The 22,068-nt window shown below is 38.8% G+C and overlaps 1 protein-coding gene across 2 annotated transcripts in view; it reads right to left on the bottom strand.

Moving 5' to 3' along the window:
* LOC124170692 overlaps positions 1–22,068 on the bottom strand; it is a 966,542-nt gene that overhangs the window by 602,876 nt on the left and 341,598 nt on the right. For both annotated transcript variants that reach the window (XM_046549599.1, XM_046549607.1), the window contains exon 4: positions 8,468–8,535. The gene's annotated coding sequence lies outside the window, so the exon portion shown is untranslated. The remainder of the gene's footprint in view (positions 1–8,467; positions 8,536–22,068) is intronic.

Below are 22,068 nucleotides of genomic sequence, written 5' to 3'. Positions count from 1 at the left end.
CTTTAAAATGCAATTAGCGGAATTTAAATTTGACGGTGAAATCTGATGAACATGAAGTTGCATTGTATCATACTTATTGATATTCCTTTGATTAAATTTTTAAATAAATTTTCAGTTTGCAATTCGTAACGCATTCATAACTGCGATGTGCTACCTGAAAATCGTACACGTTAAAATGGGAAATTTTCCACCCAGAAATTACACAAAAAAATTGAATGCGGTCGATTGACTCAGATTCAACAGAGGATTTCATTTTTGTCACTCGAACAAGGCTGTTACGCGGAAAATTCCAAGCACCCATCTCACATAATAAAAAAAAACATCCAAACAATCACACGACGGGGAAAATGCTGCCAAGCGTTGACTCATTTTACGCTTCCATTTCGACCGCTGGATAAAACTGAGCGTCATATGAGTGGAGAGTTATTAACGGAGAAATTAAAACAAAAGTTTCAAGGCTGGAGGATGTGATTCGGTGTACTGAATCGAGGCGAAAAAATATCATGCTCCATGAACACATTAAAATGCAAGTACTAATTGAATTGCAATTCAGATTGGATCACTTGAGAATCGGTACTCCCTCTTCTAACGATAAGATATGAATACGGAACTACCTCAGCAATGACCGAATTATAAAAGGTATAAATGAAATATGCATGGTTGAATTGTATACTCAACCGTATACCACAAGCAAGCAAACCAACTAGAGCAAATACGTATAAGTAAAGAGGAGGATGTGCGTATGAGAGCAGTAAACGGGGAAACTTTCGCTGTGAGACGAAATTAAATACTATACCTGCTGTCAGTCCCTATGACGCAAAACCGTATCTGCCTTTGTTGTTTAGATAGTAATTCACGAAATAGTGTAATTGCACGATCTCACCATCGTTAAAAGTGTTCCGATCGGTCTAGAAATTGGTTTCATCGACGTATCACGTGGTTTACATTCGAAAAAACTGCATTTTCGAAAAATCTTTCTTTTTTGACACTCAAGTAACCCCAAAAATTAGAGGCATAGAGGGAGTTGTCAAAACTAAAAGAAAATTTTGTGCTGCGATAACTTTTCTTAAAGTTTCATAAGATTTTAGACGGGTTAGATTCTATGACATTTTGTCGCATCTCGTCTCGTTCACCTCAAACATTCGTACGAGTGAGTTAGGCTGTGATTAGTCGGAAGTGGGTTTCGTAGTATATAGATGAGCATACAGGATTCTCCGCATTCGTAGGACTATACAACAACCATCTATAACTTATCATTGGAAACAAAAATAACTTCTACGTAATGAAAGATGATTTGCAATTTTCCACAAAAATAAATTTAATCCGACCCCAGTTACGATGTTACTACATCATTTTCGAGGTACTTTTCACCTTGAAAATGATGTAGTAACCTCGAAACTCGGGTCGGATTAAATTTATTTTTGTGGGAAATTGCAAATCATCTTTCATTATGAACCAATTCCACTCCATCTCGCTTCATTCCTCGAATTTTATATTTAACTTCTACGTTTTAAATGTAACTAGGTATAACATTATTACAGCAAAGTTTTTAAAACAAAACATTAAAAATATTGAAATTAGGTCATTTAGGGTGACGTGTTAATGTCATAAATTTTGATACACGGAAGATGTATGAAAATGAACTGAATGCAAATAAAGCAGAAAGAAGATTTGTATTGATGAAAGATATCAATGGAGGATTATTCTCCACCAATAAGCTCAATTACAAGCGATAAAAAAGGAGGGAGGATTATGGCGGAGGAATGTGGCAATTATCGCGAGCCGCACTCGCTCATCTGTGGAAACCAATGTAGAGAGAGATAGATACGAGGATGGAAAAGGAATGGAAAGACGTTAAGGTGGTGGCGGTGAAGAGGGACTTAGATAAAGGGCATGGCTTCGCCGTCTGGCCGTAGGCGTGGCCAGAGGTTATCATCTCTCCCTTGGCCCGGTCGTCGATAATCTGATGCCACCGTGGTCTCCCTAATTGCGAAAATTAATAGGCAAGCTATCTGAGGACCCAGCTCCAATATCACCCCCTCCTTCCAATCCCCATACTTGCCCATCTTCTCGCCTCTGGGTAAAGGGAATATTTCAAGGGCGACAATGATGGGATTATATAGAAACGTTTTTCAACTCTTCCTGACTATATTCACCGAAAAATAAAGGTTTAACCAACTGAACGGCAACTCGCCTAATAGGTCCCTATTCAAAAGGTCATTTAGATGATAAATTCTGAGCAAAGCGTATTGAAAAGGAATCAAAACTTTTTGGAAGTATTCTATCTTAAATGAGAGTTTAATTTCAGCTATTCGCATAGAAAAGTGCACACATGATTGCCAAAAAAAAAGGAAAATCTTCACCGCTGTGCTCGAAATTGGCAAATTCAAAAAGACGCAGGAATGTGTTCAAAATAAATGATAGCAATTGAAGATATGGACCACGTAGTGCATGAAGCAGTGAGAACTCTTCTGTATAGAAAATCCGCCTCGCTAATAATATGGAACTTTGCGAGTAGCAAATATTGTCCTGATTAGAATAAACTTTCCGAACTTTCCACAAACTTATGTGAATAGACCTTCTTGTACTTATTACTCATTGTCAGATGAGTTTCGTTCTTCGTTCATTCATAGGGCTGTGCAAGCGCTTTGTAGTTACCACCTTGTGAGCTTGAAAATGTGGTGAGCAGTGACAGCCACGATGAGCCACATAGTGCATTAACCCATGTATCATAATGATCATTATCGATTTTCGGACTTTGCGAGGTCAAAATGTTCTAGAATCTGTAAAGAGATTCTGAGAATATTTACATGCCGATGCAAATATCTAACCATTTAAAATGATATATCCAAAGTTCCATAAGTAGCCTTTAAGTTTTGTCCTTAAAGCTATTCTTTCAAATGAACTATCTATTTTTAATATTAAAGAAGGTTTCACTTCATGATTTTCCATTCTGTATTATTGCATTAAATCCTGTTGATTTTAACTCGATAGACGATATTCTAGGGGTTACACTGAACCACTTATGAAACCAAACAACTCAGGAAAAGATAATATGCTGAAAATTACGTATAACGTGGAAGCCAATAGGGTAATTTCCTATTTTTTTATTGTCTAAATCGAAATATTATTACTCCTGGAGTACGTATTTCACGCTTTAAGATTTTTAATGTCGATATCTATTTTTCGCGATTACATGAAAATTGAAAATTTACAAGCAATTTTCAAAATTTCAAAATGTTTCCCTGAGCTCTGTGCCTCATGCATGCATTGGTAATCTCATACGATGTAAAACTCCTGACTTCTCGTAAAGTGTTTAGGCCCCTGTGACGTCACGTGGAGTGGCATCGTATGGGCGCCAATCTGGCCTTTTTCAACTGAGGTTAAAATTGACCATTAAAAGTCGTCTAAACTGGGATTTATATAACCATATAATTTGCATATTATGAATACACTAATGTTGGGTAACGAATGGCAATCAATGCCTTTCGTTTTCTTTGAAGAAGGAAACTAGGAAACTACCCTATTGCCGATCCGAGCTTGGCGCAGGTCGAGTTTTTACAGCCGACAAAAGACGGCTAATTTCGCATTGACTCTGCTTCTCGCAGCATTAACTTGTTGAGTTTAGGTGTGTTGATGGTGTCATCCCATTTGCGAAATACTGTGGTGTGCTTAGGACCGGCCCTCTCTCGCCTTAGTGCTATTTTTGTTCTTTTTCACTATCTCGAGACGTTTTAACACAGCTCTTAAGAGTAACGTCATGCATTAAATGGATAAATAGAAAGGACCCTTTCATTGAGCGCTCGAGAGAATTTCAGCACAAATACTCCCGTACCATTCGGGATGACGTAGAAAACTCAACCGTCTCCGCAGAAAAATCTCTTGTGAAACAGGTGCTCTCGAGTCTTTCCCAGAGCACAACTCAGAGCGGCAAAACTCACACTTCAATCTTGCCCTTCCCTTCCTGATGTTTTTCCTGTCGCTTCCTTGTGCCCTCTCAGAAAACAAGCCATCCATGTATTTCCCATTCAACCCCAGCCCTCCCCCCCCCCCCGTACATAAAAGCGAAAATCAAAAGCGTCAACCACCTCTTCCCTATCCTCTAATTTCGATTCACTCCAAACTCGGAGGCAGAATTTTGGCGCGGAGAGTGAAGAGGGTGGGAGGGGAAGGCAAAGAATGAAGCAGAGAATGGGGGAGAGGAATGGGGAGGAATGTGAAAATGAATGCGAGGGAATTGGGGATTGTGTGAGGATCGTCGGAGGTGAGTGATGTACAGGAATTGGTGGGTGGCGATGAATGAGGCAGACCCTTTTCGTTGATGAGTGGGGAGGGGTCTAGGGAGAGTGCTTTGAGGGAAGAATCGAAGTTTATGCGTGGGATAGGGAGGGGACTTCGGAGGAAGGTTGAAGGAGGAAGAGGGGAGAAGATTCGATTGAGCGACAACACAAGACTGACAGTGCAAGGGCGTACCCAGGATCAAAATTAGAGAAGGGCAGGCAGTGGTTGTCCAAGTTGTAACAAGTTAAGGAGACTAGAATTTCAAGAAAATTATGATATCGCTTTATTAGTTTTTTAAAATATTTGCTCAAAAAAATTATTTTAATTACACGTTTCATACTAATATGGCTTTTCTTGAATTTAAAGAAATTTTTTTTCAAAACTTTGTTTTTGAACTACATTTACTTTCGCTTCTAGGGGGGGGGGACAGCTGCCCCCTGCCTACCGCTGGGTACGCCCAGGTGGCAATGGTGTATGAATCCCGCAGAGGCCTTGAAGTAGAATTCTTTCTTTAGCGTTTACTATCCAGTGCTCCCATTTCGGAACAAATTTATAAAAATTCACGAAAATGAAATTTCGTATCTGTGATTACTTTTATAGCTTTTATCATGCAGATAAATATGGAAGTATTTTTTTAAGTGAATCCCATAACTCGTGTATACATTGGTCGTTAATTATGCATTTTCAAAATTGATTATTTTCATCACCTCTGTCGTGGGTATGGTGTTTTTTTGATATTTACTCAACACTTGCTCTCCAGTAACACATGCTCGTTTATTCAAAAGATCAATATATATTACGTTGTTAAACTCAGTTTTTTAGCCAAGTGTGCATTTATTTTTCAAGTAACAACAAAATTTTGTGGTGTGTTCCTATTTGGGAACATGATTGAAACCGCGTTTAAAAATTTTTGTTCAGATTTTCTTTCATTATATCTCTTAATTAGTTTTAGAATAAATAGGATATGCAAGAAAGTAATAAAAATCCGTTGGTCACGGTTTAAGGGCTAATACCCATCTCTATCGGTGATGGATCGGGAAAAAAGTTTGAGGGAAAAGGGACCGAAACATAAAGGAAGATTTTTTTACTTGCCTCTAGCAGGAAGCGCAATTTTTTGCGGGATATAGGCAAAAAATATATTCTAATGCTGCTATAGATTTATACATAGAGTATAATTTTAAGTTTCAGTGGACCGCAATTTTTCAACTTTTTGAAATCAAATGAAGCCAAATTGTTGATTACACCATGGAAAGAAAACTGCTGGCCGTCATATTTTTGCTTTCAAAAAAGTCCAAGGCTGGAAATCAGAAGGGATGGTCTGTAAAAAAAGAGGCGAAGGAAAGAGATGTTAGATTAGGCTAAGCGACAGCAATGAAGAGAGAAGATTCGGGTAAGCGACAACAAAACACTATTAAACAGTATTGTGACAACATGAATCCCGCCGAAGCCTAGAGTATTATTTCTTAATACCCATCTGTACAAGGATGGATCGGGAAAAACTTAAGGGAAAAGTGACTGATTCATAAACACCTTAAGTATGCCACTCGTTATACCTGCCGCTGGAAAGAAGCGCAGTTTTACTACGGGATATCTGCAAAAATATATTCTCATGCTGTTATTATTTTTATACACACAGTACAATTTTAATTGAGCTTGCCCATGTCATATTCCCGTTTCAAAAAATACCTAAGGCTAGCAATCATAGGGGATGATTTGAAAAATAGGCGAAAGAAAGAGATGTTAGGTTAAGTGACGGCATTTGAGCAGAAGGTAGGCTTAGATCGGCCGCACCCAAGCATTTTTTTACATGAAAATCGCTTGCAAAAGTGGTATTTGTTATTAGGAAAAAGTTGATGAGAGGTTCTCTGAGTAATATCGCAAACTGTACTCGTTAAGTGAGTAGACGCATAGTAATAATGATTATATTAGGTTACAAACGTTTAATCGTAGGTATGGAGAAGAACTGGGGGAGGTAATAAAGGAAAAGGAGAAATAGGAAGGAGGAAAAGCTAAACACAGTAGGTGAAAAGAGAAAGCTTCAAGTGGAGGTAAGAAAGGGATAAATAATGGTTGAGTTTGGGTGGAGTGTGATCGAAGGTGAGAAGTAATCCTGAATACCGAGATAGGTAAGAGTGAAACTTGCTGGGTGAGAGAAAAATGGACAGGAAAGGAACAGATATGAGGAAAGAATGAATATTAATACGCCTTATGTGAACTGAAGAAGTAAAGTCAATGTGGGAATGGAAACACGCGGGAAATATAGCCATATTTTGAATCGCTGTAACTATTTTACCTCAGTCAAACTACATTTTTTAGCACTCAAGGATGAACAGCATTTTCCTATCCCATTTCACTGTAATTTTGTCTAAAAATTACAAGAGTAATTTTTAAAAATGATCCACGATTGCTTGATTCATAATAGCAAAAACTTGATGTTACGTAATATCCTTATCTGGTATCACCCTCTCTTCCACCAACGGAAAAGGAAATAGTCTACAAAAAATATTTTATAAAAACTTGTGGAGGGAAAGAAAAAACAATAAATAGATACACATAAGAAATAAGATTAGATAGACTAAATTTGTTCTCTTCTGGGTCAGATGTGGCGAGGCTTTTCCTTCAACCTAGAGAGGACAAAAAATGGCAGTAATGAGATAAATGGGGCACACTGATTCAGGAACGAAAAAAAGAAGAGATAGTTATACGGTTAGGACTTAAATAAACTATACCGAAAAATAATTCCGAGTATAACAGTAAGATAAAAGTGATAAAATAAATGAAAATAGTGCATTACAATAGTAGATGAGACAAGAAGTATTTTGGCAGAAAAAAGGATAAAGAAATTAATGGAGGAATGGCGCGTGAAAAATAGATTATTAAAGAACGTGGAATATAGGAAAGTAGAATAAATGAGAATCAATGGTATGAGGCGATAGAATGAAAAGAAGCAGCATGGAAACACGATGAAGATAGAGACGGGGAGAAAGGAAGGGTAGGGAGATAGGATGTATACGCGCGCTCCGACTTCGCCGATGATATGGAGAAGTGTGCCAGTACAAAGTGCTTTATAAAGACTCCCGTTTCCATGGAAGCGAGATAGATTGCGAAGGTAGCGCGGTGTAATGGAGAGGAAGGCGGAAAAATAAAACCATACGCACCTCCTCCCTCCCCCCGCCGCTCTCTATGGCGTTATGAGGATTTAATAATACGACGCCGCTTTGTGGAGAAATCGAGGAGGGAAGAAAGGAGTGGAGGAGAATGTTGAAGAACCGACGACGACGTTGGTATTCGACAGTTGAATGCTCTTTTCGCGCGACGGGACGGATGGATGGATGGGAAGGTAGGAAGCTATGTGTATAGGAAGCTACGGAGGCTGGCGGGGAAGCGAGAGAGGAGATTCCGCCGGGGAATACTCGGGAGTCCAATGACTCCAGGACTACCACAACTCCCCGAATGCACACGTATAGAGAGTGGGAAATTACGGGCGCGCATTTTGGTCTCTTCCTGCTGATTCCGGAGCTCTATTCACATTCACACACACACACACTCGCCCATTATTGCTGTCCTCGTTTCGAGTTCGGTCCCATTTTCTTGCGGCGGAGCTGTCATTTGCGCCGCTTCGCCATTCTGTGGTCGAACGATGATGAATTACAAATGGATATACTATTTTCGTTCTCTCATCACGAGGGGACGGATTTACATTCACTCCTCGGTGATCAAATAGACATTTGCTTTGATAAATGGGCATGCAGTTATCCCAGTAATGAACGCAAACGGGTTAGACATCCTAATAGTTTACTTACATCCTTCTTAGTGAGGAAGGAAACTTTTTTCTTCCAGCCTGTTTTTGGGTAAATGACTCCATTAAAAGTAATCCATTAGACTGATATACCACAGTTACTTTCTCTCCACAGTTTGGATCGTAAAAACAATTTTTACCTAGTAAAACTTAAGTAATTTATTTTGATTCGGTGGAACTTGTATTTTTTGAGGAATTGATCATGTTCCCAAGATAAGGTTAAATTATAACCGTACAGTACATTATTACGGTATTCTTACTTACGTGAAGACGTAGGTATAATTTTTCTCGATGCGTTAACGCGATCAATTAATGGATCAATGATATTCCTCGCATCAAAAAAACAGAAGACTATGCCGACAATTGAGAATTAATAACATAGCTCACCATAAAGACACCCTCCACGAGCTCCGCGTCTAAGTCATGCAGGGTGATGCGAATGACTCCATTTCTTCCTGTGAATAAAAGAAAAATGCTTGATCGTAATTCATGGCAATAAATATTCACCATTCAAGTAATGCTCTCCCTGAAAAGGCGTCATTAAAACATATAGTATTATAGTTTTTCGATAAAAGCATATTAATTGCCGACCGTTAAATCTAATTTTTGTTAGCAGCCTATAAAATTTGAAATGGGCCTGATTGATAATTATAGAATCAAATTATTAGTAAATAATAAATAAAATAACTTTATTAGCAAAAACTTCAGCCATAATGTTCACATTATTCTCCGAGCTATCTCAGCACTGTCCCGGGAAGTAAAGACGTGGCTCAAATTTTGCTATAATTTTGTAAAAAGAAGGTCCTCTCTCCGCAGCTAAGAAGCCTCGTCTTATAGCCGTTTTTAGCAAAATTTGAGTATGTTTAAAAGTCCAGAAGAGGAACATGGAAATGGATGCATGAAGATGCATAGGAATCAAAAGTGAAGCAATGGAAATATATTCCATCACAGTTACAACTTCTGGTTTAAGCAGTACGTATTAATAGTATGATTGCACTTTTCTCCAGCACCCACATTCTAATAGAGGCTCCGTTGGTTTAGAGACTTTGGAAAGATAGGGTCTTCCATTGAGGTCAGAGGTTTCGAGTGATTTTGAGTTCCAGGGGAATGAACTAATTGTGTGCTCAAATTCAAGCCCCATCCGAATCCATCCCATGAACTCCTCTCTTGTCAGTCCATTTTGGTCTCAGGGTAATGAAGAAGTCTCCCAAAGGGCTGAATCCCCAAGTTTATTCGTTTCCCAAATCCAAACCGTGTTCTATCCGAAGTTCGCAAACAAATTAATCACTCTCAAGTTAAACGAATGGAAAACTATCTTCCCAAAGACAACGCGAAGATGGACACATAACTTTGCCCGTCGTCGTTTTATCCCAAATAGCACTAGCTTCAATGCCACCGAAAATGAAGAGATGATTTCCCAAACAAAATTTTCACTTTTAAATTTCACAAAACATACAATTATTATGGAAAATGGGTAACCTGATAATTTTTCGCCATAGATTACGCCTTTATATGACAGAAAATAATGAAAACTGATAATAAATTGGTAGCTAAGTGCTACCCAGAAGTATCTTAGCAGAAATAATTCCCTTACAATTTTTGAAGGTTGTAAATAGCTCCGATAAAAATTTAATGGCTCAATAATTGAAATTCTAATGAGTTTCAGAAGAAAAACACTAACAAAGCGTGGTAATGAAGTGCTATCGATTTTTAGGAGATATTTAGGTAGGTCAAGCGTTCCAAGGTCCACTTGAAAGAAATAATTACTGCTTAGAGATAAATATTTCTCGAAATTTACAGGGCTACGTTATATAATTGAATAAAAAGTGCATGAGAAAAAAAAACAATATAAGGACAACCAAAAACATAGATTCAATAAAAGTTTAAAAAATGGTTCGCATTTCCGTAGCTGTTTATTTTGCATTCGATTACATATGTTGTCTTAAACTCACTACACAAGTACTAATGATAAGCCATACTAAAACCCCGGTTCTCCAATAGCCTGTATGCGTCAAAGTTTTACGGGCTTATGGTGTTAGCGTCCAGTTCTCTCGATTCAGACGCCTCCAGAATTGCTTCAACTTGCGTGAACTACCGTTGAATTTGGCCCACTTGAACGAATGGCACATTTAAAATAAGTATTAGCTAATGCGTGATCTCCTTTTCGTAACTATTCACTTTTCATGCAAAATTTCGATTTTAGGGCGAGTAAGAAGTCTTTATCAAAACAGTATGAATAGCAATAAGCGTCATTTGTGAGGATCAATGGTGCAGAGCTATTAAATACGGCAGATTTAATATTTCAATTGCCTGAAAAAACTTGGATGTTCGAGGTAGATATTCTGAGAGTATTCGTTTCAGTAAAATATGAACGTGATTTTTACGTTCTCACAGCTTCAAAACTCTCTAATTCTCACATTATTAATTGATTATAGGTTATCCATCAATGTCACTTCCAGGATCGTAGATAGAGAGTATCTTCTTATTACTGATCATGGCCTAAAAGGCGTTACAAAAACAGTGCAGTTCTTGATACAGCATGGTTGCTATAGAGGGTATTCAGCAACTAAAAGCAAAAACTAATAGTGTAACCTGATTTAAAAACCGAAGTAGTTATATCAAAAAAATTTTGTACAGAAACATTCACTTGGAAAAACTAGAAAACATTAGTTTTAAAAGATAATGAAAATTACATTGCGGATCTGTGAATACTTTTATTTTTTTGTTGCGTAAGTAAAGTATAGAACTATATTTTAAAGTGAATCGCATGACTTGCGTATACATTGGTCATTAACATGCCTTCTCAAAATTGGATATTTGAGGGGTTTATCATTTTCCGCTATAAATAATTTCCTATGGTGAATAATAATTCAATGGAGTACCAAGAATTATGCGTTGAAAAAGGGAATTGGTCACTAGAGCAACCCTAAGGAGCATTATTGATGACAAAATACGCCACTCAATACGGAAGCATTCATCTACCAGTCAACTTTCTAATTTTAAATGATTAATTAAAATGATACCATTCATTTTTTTCAAGCCACAAAAAAATCCAGAAAACGGCTGCTGGCTATCTACGATTTTTTTTTCTTATAAGGCGACGCTCACTGACACTCCTCCCGCAATCCACTCCTTTTCCTGTGGGGTTTGGCAATTCGGAAAGATGCACGGTGCTTTTATTTGCTTTAGATTTCTCCCCCGGCTGCAAAAGAACGGACACTTTGGACGTAATGAATAAAGTTAGTGGCGACAGTAACATGAGAACTTCCGGAACAAGGAGGAAGCTGGTTGAAATCGGAATAAAAGGGTTGACCTTAAGGTTAGGAAGAGAGATCGGTAAGAGTTTGGGAAAGGGGATTTATGAGATAGAGGCAGTACAGACATCTATATCTGCATACAATCCACAAGCTGCATCAATAAGCAAGGGTTAGGAGTTGTAAAAACATAAGCAGTTGCTGTGGGAAGACACTTGAAAAATATTTGGTACTCGTGATTTGACTGCCAAGATTGCCTCATATGGTTTGGTTTATTTAAGTCTACTGTGTTCGGCGAAAAATGATTTCCGATCCATATCTGCTCGGAAACGTATATCTCCTTTTTTCTATTAACTTACATTTCTGTCGAACCTGTAAATACATATTTATCGGTTCTATGATAGTAATAATAATAAAAATAAATTTTATTGTCCTTGGATCTTGTCCTATGGAACATAGCACATTATACACAATTAGTGTCGGCAGTGAAAAACAACAGAAAAAGTGATAATACAATTTTACAAAATTAATTATATATGGTATTACAATAAATTAATTACAATTATATTTTCAAGTAAATAAACATACATTTTCATTTTGAACTATCCGATGACGAGAGCTTTTTCACATTTATTCGCCTCGGAACCTCTAGCAGCTCCCAATTCAAACCTCATTCGAATAAAAGCTGACAATGAGTAATGGTCTCATTTTCCTCGTAGCAGGTGTTCAAAAAATGCTACTTACTGTTGGTTTAATAAGGTCATTATCGAAGACCTTTGAATGACACGACTGGTCAGGACACCACCAAATGCTGCGAAAAGCAGGAGATGTTTTGGCAGAGATACACCTATCCGAAGCCTATTGCTACAATATCCTCTGCTTTGACATGATTCATACAGAGTTTGTCTGAGATATTAGAAGAGAAAGGGTGGAGGTAAATGGATCCTGAAAGCTAATATGTTCCATCCTTACATAAGGTTGTTTTGGAAACTCTTTCAGAGTGCCGCTAGTCACATCATAAAACGGCATCAATTATTTCGAAATTAAAAACTCATAGATATCGTGGTTTTTCCTCCCAGGGTATCTCAAGCCCATAGAGTTCCATAATTTAGGAATGGCTTATACTTATTATAGTGACTTAAGACATAAATCCATGATCAAAGTATGACCTTAATAACTTATCTCTTGTTCTCAGACTGAAGGAATTCCCCTCCATTAAATTGTTTTATAATCATTCAGTCAATCGTTTGAGAAAAATTCAAATTAAGAAATTTTTTAGTGCCACTTTGCTAATTTTTTCCTAAATAAAAAAGCAATAATAATTTTAGATGCCTCACGCCTATCACTTCCAAAATAGGTGCACTGGAATTTCTCTCCATTTTTCTCATTTACTTTGCTAGCGTCCTAAACTCATCGATTCTTTGACCATGACATTTTGTGAGTCACTTAACTAATACATGCCATATGTAGATATGTTTCTTTTTCAGGAGTTACTAGAATAGGATAAAAAAATATTTGGTTCACTCTTTTACCCAAGGAGAAACCTCCTCAAGGGAGGGACCTATTTCTTAAAGAAGGTTTTCCGCCCCTTCCCCTGGGGACAGAGCGAAGGAAAAGTGGTTGGAGGAAGAGACGCGGTCCCGATGAGAAATTACATTCCCCCACCCTCTTCCCCCGTAAACCCTCCCGCACACAACCGTTCGGAAATCGCACTCCGATTCTCATTAATTAATCCGACTGCGTCCAAAGGGGGGAGCGGTCCATAAATATCAACTCGCTCACTCTCCCTCACCTCCTCGCACCCCCCACCCATACTAACTCGCTCCCTCCTCTCATACGTTCCCGTCATTCCCTTCGATCGTGCCTCCCCTGGGAACTTCCTGTTTCTTCTTCTTCGTCCTCGACTTCTTACACGACGCCCAATCGTTTCTCCTTTCAAATTCCCGAACGCAACCTCTTCTCTCAAATGCATTCCTCTCTACACAACTCGCAGCTTTAAAAAAATTTGACATTGGATTTCTTCTTGCTATAACGGAACCCTTATTTTTATTTTTTTATATTTTATAAGCCCTTTCAGAGTGCTGTTATCCACATCATAAAACGGTATCGATTATTTCGATATTAATAAAAACTCACACATATCATGGTTTTTCCTTCGAGGGTATCTCAAGCCCATAGTGCTCCATAGTTGAGGAATACCGTTCATCAAGCCTGTTTGTGTGAAGTCCTCATTCTATCTTTTTGGTAATGAATGGAAAAACTTTATGCGATTTACTATGTATAAAGTTTTTTCAGTAGAAATTCAATTAGATTTATATGAATGGCATAGCTAACCATTACTTAAGACATATATCCGTAGAGTTATTCACGTCTTGGCCTCAAGGAATTTTATCCTACAATTCTACGTTTTTAGTCTTCAAAGGAATAACGTCAAGTCGATGGTCTTATTTTCAATTGTATCAACATCTAATTACAGTGAGCTATTTGCAATTATGGTGCACGTCAAATTTTTGCAAAGGAAAATAGGGGTAAATAAAACGTTTATCTCGCCCTTCACTATGGTGACCACGAAAATGTTTATCCTTAACGCGTCACATATAAACCCGTGACATAGGCAATAGTTCAGTGTCTGCCAGTGAGACTGATCACATCCTGAACACGCGCTAAGGATATGAACAGCGGAAAATACCCGCATCCCAAAGAAAACTCAGTAAAAGGTGTGAAAAAGTGACACAGTCCGAACAGTGAGAAAATACTTCCGCTCCCGAGTTTTCTTTGAACGGCTTAGACTTTGTTTGAGGCAGTAGGAGGGAAAGGGTGGAGATAAATGGATCTTGAAAGCTAAGATATTCTATTTATATTTATAAGGTTTTTTAGCCTCTGTCGGAGTATTGACAGCCGCAATCGATATAAATTATTTCGAAGCAAAAAAAATTCACACGTATCACGAGTTTTCCTTCCATGGCATTTCAAACCTATAGTGCTCCATATTAGATGTACGCCAAATACTTATTACAGTGATTTTAGGCATGCCCATATAAAGGTCTTAATCATATCTCTTGTAATCGGACTTAAATTAATTGTTTAAAAATCATTTAGTCAATCATTGGACAAAAATTCTAAAAAAGCAATTTTTAGTGTAACTTCACTATTTTTTCCCACCTAAAAAAGCAAGAAAAATTTAAGCATAACGCTCAACTTTTACTTCTAAAATAGATAATCTGGCATTTTTCTCATTTACACTGCTAACTTCATCAACCCATCGCTTCTCCGGTCATGATGTTTAAAAAAAATTTACTCACTACTAGTTGACATTTGGCACGAAGTAAAGCATAAAGATTTCAACAGCACCTCCAAAAGTCTTTCGTTCCTTAGGATGGTACTCATACGAAAAATCATCTCAGGTTTTAACGAACGCTGCATCTATGTGAAAAAATTCCCGGATAAAATTTGAGTTCTCTGCATTCAATACTGTCACACAAATAGCACACTCAACCATCATGTTTGCGTGATATTTTAATGATTTGCTCGGGGACGATCGCAAGAATAGTCGCTGATTCTGGATCAAATCCTTTTGTAGGAAATAAAAAATTTTGAATTCCTCGCAGAAAATTGTATGACATTAAAGAATAAGACCAAGTTCAGGCAAAAATTCGTGATTTACGCAGTCAATCCTAATGATAAAAATATTTCGAACCGAAGCTTGTTGTATGTTTTTGGCCCTTCTGAGATACCAAAACTCAAAGACTTTAAGCTTCAACAAATCAATACCTCTCTCCCCACATCTACAGCGTCCCTATTAATATTCTTTAGTATTGATGCGCTCTGTTTAGTACAAAACAATAACGCTCTTTTGAAAGAATACAGTCAGAATATTCAGAGATAGGCTAGTAAACATATTATAGCCTCTTGCACCATAAATTCTATTGAATTTGATTACCATCACACAAAATTGATCGATATTGATTGATATTTTATATTTGCGTTGGCATTCAATGTTTTAATTTTAGCACTCCATTAGTAATTTGAGAAATGAAGTGAGCACTTACTCAAATAACCGCTGCAGTACTCAATTATCATTAGATCATATTTTTTGAACGACAATCCTGATCGCATTTGCCAAGACATATCTTCGTTAAAACTTAATGTCCTTGAAAATAAATTACAAGCAAAATGCATTAAAATGGCAGCGTACTTTTTTATTTACAATACAATAATTATACCCCTAGGAATAATGATCAGTCACTGGCCTTAGCTGTCGACGCATCCAAAAAAATCCAATTCCTCCACTTCAACATTGTCAAAGCAATATTTCGGGTACTCGTGCAACAACGAGTTCTTACTTTTGGCACAGGCCTAGAAAAAGTATATATATTTACCCAAATGCTAATGTGGATCTGAACTACCGCATCAATGTGAGTAATACACACACAAACATATTGCGGCTTCCTACGGATGTGACACATTTTTGGGGTCAGCGCCTGTCTTCCTTCAACCCCCATCGGTTATGCCAAAAAATAATGGAAGCTTCGGAAGGGGTGAAGCCGACCTCACTCCCCTTCAAAGCACGTCTGCAAAGGACGCTGGAAGGGTTGATCAAAGGAACTTGGGGGGGGGGGGGCGCAGGGATTACTGACAAGGGGACGAGAGAGGTCTTTGACGAGCGACACACTTTCCAATCGAAGTTCCTCCCCTGCGCTACCGAGGGCGACTTGCTCACTTCTTCCCCGCGTTATAGACGGGTGTCCTCTGAAACGTGAAGCACTCACTCGTCACGGTGGCGTTTTTCCTTTGATGTGCAATTATTTCCACTCCCTTACGTAGGACCAAAAGATAAAACTAAAGGGGGAAGAGGGTAAGAAGATAAATCTTTACGTTTTCCGCGCAAAACAAAGCCTACAAGGCGCGTTGCTTCATTCAAATTTTCCTACCCACCCTTCTCCAGTGTGACCGCAAGCTGTGAAAAAAGAGCCTTACCTCCCCTTTCTCAGAAAACTACGTGGCATTATCCTAACCACTAAGCCCTTCAAACGATGAACGCCTTCTCCCAATCAAAAACACACCCCAAAATACATGCGGGCAAGTTTTTATTCGAAGGGTTACCGAAAGGGCGGTGCAAGATACTCAGACGTATTCCTCCCCATTCATTTCACTTATAAAAGGCTTGTCCAGCATATTCCACTTGATTCTTCTCCAGCTCAATAAAACACTCTTCATGTCGTTACACAAGCCCTTGAGACCTGCAATGGGAAACGTTTTCACCCAAGGACGTTGCTGCAAAATATGGTCGATGATCACCCATTTAATTCCTTTGCTGACTAACTATTGGAAAGAGGGAGGTATGATAATATAATTAAATCTGTTCTCGCATCCGATGAAATATTGAATTCATTATTTTGTTTGACGCATGATTGTAATTGGTATAGTTCTAGTTTATTATATGGAAGACTATAAGACCGCTACTATTTCTCAACTGTTGATAGAATAGTATTGTTAAAGTGAGAGAGGGTGATCAAAATAAATGCACTAAATTGAAGAATGAATTAACAGTCGCCATACCTAACTGTATGACCATTAAGGAGTAGAGGGAAGAATTCTGAAGAAGAGGAAGATAGTATTTTTGCCAGTTGTCTACACTTCAAAATATAGTAATGGCCTTATGGAACAGGAAAATTACTACAGTCAAGTATCCAACCCAAGTATGATACCTCAAGATTGTCGTACCTCAAAGAAATTTTTAAATTGCTGCGACAAACCATTTCTCAGAGAAAGCAATAAGCATATCGGCACAAAGATAATAAGTAGCCGGCAGAAGATTGTCTTAATCTTACCTCGATTATCTTAATCTCAGCTACTAGCAATACATATCCATGGAGTAGGCATTACTCGAATACTTCATTAGCTCACGACAAGAATACTAGTGGAAAATATTATTCATAAAACTCTTTTAGGGCCTACAAATTCCCTCTCAGATCCCGTCGTCATAAATTTAGCATAGAAGTAAACTTAGAATAATAATCACAAAAAAATAGTGCGAAGATCAGATACTCTGATTTCCCAATCCGCAAACTCCTCATCTTGGAACTCCATAGAAAATGTGAACAATCTGGAATTTAATGGGAATCGATACTTGGACGGGGGATTTTTCCAATGCCTGCATCAATTAAATACATTTGTGCAGCATTTTTCCAGCTGTAGAATATTAATATTAGGGGTCATAGTGGATGTTTTAAAATGGCTATAGAATGTTATTTTGTACTATTTCTCTTCTGGGAGACAAATTTTATCGAGAAAATAGACATGTATATGATAAGGTTATAAAGAAAAATGATATCGAGGCAATTTTACCCTAATTGACAAATATGTTTAACAAGACTCGATTCCTTTAGTTTATTCCAAACCGAGTGTATAAACCATCAATAATCACCAATATCAAACATCGAGAATAGTAATAATCGTAGGACCCTAAGCTAAGCAACCAAAAGAGTTCTCAGAAAAATGTAAAGATATTTCTGTCTCTTGCTCCTTTTTTATCTTGCACCAGGAAACCCTCTGATACAGGTATTTATGTAAGTTGACTTTATAGCGTAAGATCCGAGAACGTGTATTGTCTCCAGCTTAAAGAGATCGCCAGAAAAGCCCCCGCTGATTCTTATCGGCTTTAACCCCTCCCAAACATCTACTACGGAATAGAATTTTCCCTCCACAATTCCCAAGGTTCAATGCGTCTCCCAACCTATCTCCGATATTACATCCTTCAGATTCCAACCCATATCACCCCCACAAATACTTCACACCTGAGAGAGAAAAAATATTTCCATTTTTTCACCCATCATCCTTTCTTCTTCAACTTCCGTCTACGTTCTTACCTCTCCCTTCCCTTAGCACGTTTTTTCGATCCTTCTTCTTCTTCTGTCCTCATCCCTCCCATATTTTTCCTTCCCATTCACCGCGATATCCGAGCCGCAAGGCCAGGAATCCTATCGAAGGGATTAAGGATCACAACAATCGGATATATCCAAGCCTCACGGACTGGCGGCGTGGCGTTAGCTCCTTCGAGACTGTAACAGCGGCGGCGTCGGTGCCCCAAGTGTTCTTTATTTCGGATGATTTATGCCTTTCCTTCCACTTCTCCAAGCAAACAGCAGCTATCCACCACCCTCCGCCCTGCTACCACTCTTCCCTCCGTATTCTATACAGCGTCATCCACCCGTCCATTCCAAGGGGGAGAGAGCGTACCCCGATCTTCCTGTAGCTCTCCATCTTTTTCCAATCCTCCTTTTCTTCAGAAATAATATAAAAAAACAAGGCGGTCTTTGCGCACGTGACGGCGTTATCGCTCTAGCTTTTCAATTTTTCCTGAATGATTAACGGGGTGGAGATGGACCCGACCCGTCTTGCGAGCGCAGCAGAAGTCGCCGCCGCCTAGCTTTACTCTCCGAGAGCCTTTTCTCTCTTTCCCTGCGCTATTGAATATCGACAGCATCGCTTTTATCTTGTAAAACTCTGCTGCGTCTCCCGGAGGAGTTCGCTAATAGAAAGTGAAGGGCGCTTTGAAACCTAGGCAAATCATATTTGAAAACTCCTCAAAGGAAAACTGGGCGAACCCCGAGATATGGCAAAAAAGAGCCTAGGGAAGGGCAAGGAAGATTGAACTGGGAGAATAAGCATCCCTGGGGCTCTCAAACAAAGGTAAAGCTACGAAATAAAGCATGATCATGTAAATATACCTTGCTTAAATGATCGTTTATAGGAAAAATATTGAACGGAAACATCAATTTCTCTGTTATAATATGATATTAAAGAAAAATATATTGACTGAAAGATAAAGAAGCGGGATATTGAATCATACGAAAATAATTCTCTTAAATAACAAAAGAGAGAAAGGGTATTAATCACATAAATCATAAAAATTATGTGACGATGCAAATGCTGTGTTATTCTATCATTGAAGGGAGAAGAGAATATTCATCAATCGTTGGAAAAAATAATGAAATTCAATGTACTTGAGGTCAGTTAATTAATGAAGTATTTGTTTGTTTTAATAAAGATGGCATTATTAATAGATATTTTAGTAATGAATATCTTTCTCTCAGTTTGTGCTTCTACGGTATGGATAGCTGTGATGTATCAATGGAAATTACTTTCATACGACAAATACGAAACTATTGAATCCAAATAGATATAAGGGGGGTCCCAAAAATAAGTGGACGGATATCGCTGCGCGCGTCGCTCTTATATTTTGGGCAACTCCCACTAGATGTGTGTTATTTCATCACGTCTGGGTCAGTATGCGAAACGGCGTGGATATTGACGGTTGTAGCAAGCCCCTATGACAGTTTACATTCGAAGAGTTGTTTTTTTTACGTCTTCGATTTTTGAAATGGCTGATATTTGAAAACATCGTGCATCGTTGAAATTTTGCTCTCTGCTCAGTAAAATTGAGTCGGACACGGTTAATAAGATATCTACGGCTAATAAGGAACTCGCATTAAAAATAACTCAAGTACATGATTTATGTTCGCGATTCAAACGTGGCAACTTGCAGATCGAAGACATTCAACGCCCGGACCGGCTTTCCAGGTCCAGAACTGATGAAAATGTGGAAAAATAAAACTCTTAACCTTGCGTACGAGATTTAGAGGCGTAATATTGACGGACTCGCTTAAGAGTCTGATCTTTTCCGGAGTTCATTACAGCGAATTTTAGCGGAAGATTAGCAATCGAGACGAATTTCGGCGAAATTCATCCCCCACTTCTTGCCTCCTGATCAAAAGAGGCACGTGTTGCTGATTGCCGCGACTTGAGTTTTTGGTTTAAAAAAATTGCATGATACTGCTTCCTCACCCACCCTACTCACCAAATCTCAGAGCACCTTTTGAGTTCCTTTTGTTCCACCGGATGAAAATGGTGATGAAAAGGAAATATTTTGGTCATACTACGGTGGTTAAAAGAAAATCGAAGGCGGCGCTGCAAGGCATCAGAAAGAAGTACAAAAGGTGTTTCGCGAATTGGAAAAAAAAACTTTTTAACCAATATATCAGTGTAACTGGAGAGTACTTCGAAGGTGACTAACGTTTGTAAGACAAAAATTGAATTTTGAACTTTTTTTAAATTGTGTCCGGTTATTTTTGGGTCCTCCCTCGTATATGTCCGTATAACCTTGAGACAATAAGTAAAAAAGTGATAATTGTTAAGCGCACCAATACCTCTAAAGATAACACGTAGAAGGATACAGTATTTCGCAGATTGCGGAATAAAGCATGTAATTATGTTTCAGGTGGAGCCTCTGCGCCGGAATGATTGGATCAGCGGCGTAGCCACGGGGGTGGGGGGTTTCCGGGTTACAACCTCCCTTTATACTTTATTTCATAAATAAATTATACACTTTATTTTAATAAATTCAAGTACAAAATTACTGTTTTTGAGCCCTAAAAGTCACGTTTTCAACAGCAAAAATTTTCCCGGACCCCCCTTGCCCTGGGGTGTTTTCCATAGACCCTAAAAGTGCGCTGAAATCTCTGGAAAACCCTCCCAATTTCAAAATCCTGTCTACGCCACTGGGTAAGATGGCTATCCTGACTGCCGTTTGCTGAACACCAAAGTGAGTGAAAAGTCCAAATTGGACTCCACTTTGTAAAATTCAAGTAATTTAAGGATAAAAAATGGGGGCAAAGAAATGTCACGAAAGCCTAAAATGATCAATCTATCACACGGAAAAATCGTATGAGCAATATGAGAGATCGATGATGAAATGTTGAAAGTGACTTCATCTCCCCCATGACCTTACTAGGGCACCCTGAGTATTCCACTCCATCGCGATGCACTCCAATTATACCGGAATATGAGGGAAAAAAGTTCCAATAATCGTTGCTGTCGATGCGATCAGCTGGCGCCAGTCCAGGATGTGGACGAGACTTGGATAACACGATGCATAACACGAGGCGCACACAAAAAAATAATATCGCGGCAGATTCGATCCACTCGCGAAGGAAATAAAACAAAGAGTCACCCTTTCATACTTCTCCCTCATCTTCTCCCACTGCAGCAACGACGGCGAGGAGAATGGAATCAGGTTAAGCGGGCATTATCCCAAATAGTGTGGAGGGTTGGCTGGAAGGGAAGAAACGTGGAGCGGGAAATTAAAGAATAAAAAAAACTGCATTCTTAGCGTAGGGTTGGGGAATCTTGGTTCAGGAATAACAAAGACTGGTTTCAGGAATGGATTGAGCCTCATAGCTCCTATGTCATGTAATCACGCACGCCCAGCAACAAAAACTAGTTTTTCTTTTTATTTTTTTTTCAGCTCATGAGGAGGCTTACCGCGGACGCAGCCCCGCGGAGAGTCGGTAGTCCATCTTAATCCTCATGGAGCTTACATTAGTGCGGAAGGAAGGCGGTAGGAGGGGGAATTGCTAAGCGAGAGATCGCGAGGAAGGGGAGGGAAGACAGAGAACAGCAAGAGGAAGAGGGAGGGAGGGAGGGAGGAGAAAAAATCACGTGGTAAATGAAGCGTGGGATGAGAGTTAAAGACGGAAGCAATTTGCATCGGGACAAATGGGGTTGAAATGCGAGAAAACGGGGGAAGAAAACGGAGAAGGGGAAGGGAGGAGGGAGGTAGAAAAAGGGCAGGAAGGCATTAAGAAGAAAGGAGTGGAGTGAGGGACGGGAGGAAAGAGATAAGAGGGAGCGAAGGAAGGAGGAGGAATGGATAATAACACTGTTGGCAGATGG

Source organism: Ischnura elegans, chromosome 1 (genome assembly GCF_921293095.1).
Source record: "Ischnura elegans chromosome 1, ioIscEleg1.1, whole genome shotgun sequence".
In the NCBI taxonomy this organism is placed as follows: Eukaryota; Metazoa; Arthropoda; class Insecta; order Odonata; family Coenagrionidae; genus Ischnura; species Ischnura elegans.
This window is presented reverse-complemented; position numbering and strand designations above follow the sequence as displayed.